This window comes from Triticum aestivum, chromosome 2B (assembly GCF_018294505.1).
Source record: "Triticum aestivum cultivar Chinese Spring chromosome 2B, IWGSC CS RefSeq v2.1, whole genome shotgun sequence".
In the NCBI taxonomy this organism is placed as follows: Eukaryota; Viridiplantae; Streptophyta; class Magnoliopsida; order Poales; family Poaceae; genus Triticum; species Triticum aestivum.
In genome coordinates this window covers 143,743,138-143,747,934 of record NC_057798.1, presented here as the reverse complement: position 1 = coordinate 143,747,934, position 4,797 = coordinate 143,743,138, and positions in this window count along the sequence as shown.

The window sequence follows — 4,797 nt, the reverse complement described above, 5'->3', positions numbered from 1 at the left end:
TGGCACTGTTTTTGCATGGAATCGTTATGATTTCGGTACATTTGTCTTCCACCATAATTATAATTGTTTCATCCACATGCATGCGGGTTAGCAAGTTTCCCTTTACTAATTAACCTTCCTCTTGTGTTTCTAAGGTCCTGTGAAAATTCCACCACCTATACTTGAAAATTTTTATAACCAAGGGGGGGATGACGATGGTGATGATCACGAGCATGATGACGAGCAGCGCCCATATACTCGTTGGCGCTTGGAAACTAATTCCGATGGATCACCTCTTCTCGTGTGTATACAGCCCACTGATGATGTTACTGCTAAGGAAGCAGGTGTAGTCTCCCATGGTCGCACTCTCCGGACCTATTCCAACACCCGTTGCACGGTATTCGGGATGGATACTAGTGTGCTGGCGCCAACACCTTCTCCCTGGTACAGAATTGATAGTCTTGGAGAAAACTTGCTCTTCCTTGGACAAAATTATCCGATGATGGTGAAAGGCGATCCAACTGCTGTTGACACAACGTTACTAGCACCATTTATGAGAAGCAACTGTGTCTATACCTCGGACATTAGCGTGGTTCCCTACCCTGGTACTGATATAGTAGGCCACTTCAGCCTGGATGATCAGTCTCGAGATCGACAATAGATGCCCCGTCCTAGAGAATCACTTGTGGTTCAAAGCAAGCGTTTCCAACGCCGAGGAATGGTTGGGTTGAAGTTCATTTCATTGCTTGTTATTTGTTGTGTGGTGAAAACTTTAGTATTTATAATGTATCCTCGTTGTTGATGTGGGTTGATGACCTGTTGTATGTAATAAAATGATATGCCTGTGATAAACTTACTAAATTTATGAATGGCTTTCGAGTTGCTTCTGTGAGTGAGTGGTGCGACGAGGCAAAAAAATATTTTCCGAATACAAAATTGTACGTGCATTGCAATAGGTTATCGGATGAGGCCAATCATCAACAATAGTAGTACACTGTTTGTACTAGCTTCACATGCTTCGCGCGTCATGCAGGTGTTTTTACTGTAGCCATATTGTACTATGTAACACTAGTAGAAAAAGCACCTAATATGAGACACATTAGTGCCGGTTTGGTTTTGAGCCGGCACTAATGTGTCCATTAGTGCCGGTTCCAATGGCTAGTCGGCCGTTCTCATTAGTACCGGTTCGTGGCGAACCTTTAGTACCGGTTCGTGCCACGAACCGGTACTAAAGAGGGTGGTGGCAGGGTGTTGTCAGTCTGGGGCCCGTCCAGCACCTTTAGTACTGGTTCGTGGCACGAACCGGTACTAAAGGTCGACGTACATAAACCCTTCGTCCACCCGAGCCACTCTGTTCTTCCCCTTTCCCCTCACTTCCTCTGTTCTTCCTCTCTCTTCCTCGAGCTCCTCACAAAATTTGCCCAAAATTTGTCAAGATTTGAAGGCCCCCATCCATTCAAATAATCACAAAGGTTAGCAACTTTGTCCTTTCAACTCTCATTGCTAGATTAGCTCTTGCAATGCTTTGTATAGTGATTAATTTGGGAGGAATTATATTTGCTAGTATTTGATTTATATGCAATTTGAGGTCCAAAATAACACTTAGTCCGCATATGTAGGTGTGGTTTACTTAGTGTCTTCTAAATCTCCGTCGTAACCACCGTCGATCGCCCGCACCGCCCGTCGCCGGCACCACCTTGTGGTGAGGCTCTTGTTCATGAATGTTTTACATTACCAAATTCATGTTTGTGTGATTTGGATATATAGTTACTCGTATAATTATCTTACCCGTACGTTGTTTGTTATACATAGTGCCATGGTTTTGATATCCGTCCCCGTCGGCCCTCGTCCTTGTTATGATTCGGATGTGGTACATTCTCTTTTAAAACTAGTTGTTGCATTTCATGTTTATGACAAATTATGCCCATCAAGTTGACATAGATATTTTTATCTAGGAGGTATGTGAACCGGAAATTCCAACCGACCCAATTGTCGAGAGGTTAAATTTAGTTGAAAGAGAAAACGAGTATTTGAAATAAAAATTGAAAAGAATTGAGGGGGAGAAGATGGAATTGGAGTTGCATGTTGCCGATGTCGTCGATGATCACAAGATCAAGATGGAGAAAATGAGGTTGAAGATTAGAAAGATTAGAAAATATGCCATTGATAGTGTCGCTTGGTATCATTATGTTGTTGGATCAATTGTTATCATTATGGGACCTGCCATATTGGAAATACCCAGGGTCCGCTCCGCAATCGACGTGATGCACGTGACGAAGAATCTTTGCGTGACCCTGCTTGGCTTTTTGGGCGTGTATGGGAAGACAAAAGATACACCAGAGGCACGGGAGGACCAGCAACGTATGCACGGAAAAGACGGCATACATCAAGGTCAGGCCAGCTACGCTCTTACCAAAGAAGAGAAGGAAATCTTCTTCGAATGCTTGCTCAGCATGAAGGTACCGTTTGGCTTCTCGTCGAATATAAAGGGAATAATAAATATGGCAGAGAAAAAGTTCCAGAACCTAAAGTCTCATGACTGCCACGTGATTATGACGCAACTCCTTCCGGTTTCACTGAGGGGGCTTCTACCGGAAAACGTTCGATTAGCCATTGTGAAGCTATGTGCATTCCTCAATGCAATCTCTCAGAAGGTAATCGATCCAGAAATCATACCAAGGTTACAGAATGATTTGGTGCAATGTCTTGTCGGTTTCGAGTTGGTGTTCCCACCATCCTTCTTCAACATCATGACGCACATCCTAGTTCACCTTTGCGAAGAGATTAACGTTTTGGGTCCTGTATTTCTACACAATATGTTCCCCTTTGAAAGGTTCATGGGAGTCTTGAAGAAATATGTTCATAATCGTGCTAGGCCAGAAGGAAGCATCTCGAAAGCCATGAAAATGAGGAGGTCATTGAGTTTTGTATTGACTTCATTCCTAACCTTAAGTCGATTGGTGTTCCTGAATCGCGGCATAAGGGCAGACTGGAAGGAAAAGGCACGCTAGGTGGGCATCAAATAATATGTATGGACGGGCATTCTCTCACTGAAGCACACTACACAGTTCTACAGAATTCCGCCTTGGTGGCTCCGTATATGGAGGAACACAAGAATTTTCTACAGTCCAAACACCCGGAGAAGTTTGACGACTGGATTACACGCGAACAAACGAGAACTTTCGCCGGTTGGTTGCAGAAACGTGCCCTGAATGATGGCGATATTCAAAATGACATGTACTCGCTGTCCCAGTTACCATCTTCGAATATAATGACTTTCAAAGGGTACCAGATAAATGGGAATACATTTTACACGATCACCCAAGATAAGAAGAGCACCAACCAAAACAGTGGTGTCCGCTTTGATGCAACAACCAACACGGGAAAGGAAACATATTATGGTTACATAGAGGACACATGGGAACTTAACTATGGATCAGGTGATTTGAAGGTCCCTTTGTTTCGGTGCAATTGGGTCAATATGACACGAGGCGGGGTAACGGAAGACCCGCGGTACGGAATGACAACAGTGGATCTCAACAATCTTGCGTATGCAGACGAACCATTCGTCCTAGCCAATGATGTGGCGCAGGTTTTTTATGTGAAAGACATGTCTTCTAGGCCGAGAAAAAGAAAAGATAAGGAAGCGAATGGATCATACGACGAGCCAAAGCGCCACATAGTTCTTTTAGGAAAAAGGAACATCGTGGGAGTGGATGACAAGACAGACATGTCAGAAGATTATGAAAAGTTTGATGAAATTGCTCCATTCACAGTGAATATTGACATGAGCATCCTGTTAAATGATGAAGATTTTCCATGGTTACGGCGCAAAGGGACACACGCGAAGAAAAAGTTTCACACCGAAAGATCTGGGATGTGATCGGCTTCACTATCATCACTTTCTTCTGTGTTTCACACCCAGGAGGGAATGTTTGTAATTGTTAGGGTAGTTATGTGTTTTGCCATTTGAAACGCGAAGAAATTTTATGTGCAAACAAATTATTTTCATGCATTTATTGATTTTTTCCAGCTAAATGACCCTGAAATTGAAAAGCATTTCAAATAAACTCAGAAAAGGTTGAAAGTTGGCATGGTATCATAATTTCATACAAATAGCATGTGCAAGAAAGTGGAGAGGGTTACGGCAAAAACTGGATGCACTTCGTGTATAAAATGGACAATCTCTTTCGAAGTATCAGGGTTTCCGACGAAAACTGAACTGTTACAAAGGCATTTCATTTTTTAAATAACCTAATCATTACCAAATTGAATATAATGATAAAACACACTAATATTAAACATAAGAAAAAAGAATCACTGAAAAAACTTTTTTCAAAGTTAAGTTATTCATAAACTAGTGATTCACACAAATTTCAAATAATTCAAAATTTAAACTATTCAAATTTGAAAACTACCGGCACTAACAAAAAGTTTGTAATTGTACCGAAAGCAAAAATATTCACAAAGAAACTCTAAATACAGCAAAAAAACAACTCAAAAATGAATAAAATAAAAATAAATAAAGCGAAAAAAAATTAAGAAAAAAAAAGCCCGCCTACTGGGCCAAAGCGGCCTGCATACGACTAGCAACACAACCTTTTGTTGGGCCAGGATGCAGGCCCGCAAAGGCCCAGTAGGCCCACTGGGCGAAGAGGACAGGTAGGCCTAGTAGGCCAGGTAAGGAGAGGAGCTCGAGAGAGCTACCGCACTGGGGCTTATAAACCAGTGCGGTAGCCCCTCGACTAGCGAGGTGGGACTAAACTTGCGCACCGCCTGGAGCCAGCGCACCCCCTTTAGTACCGGGTCGTGGCTCCA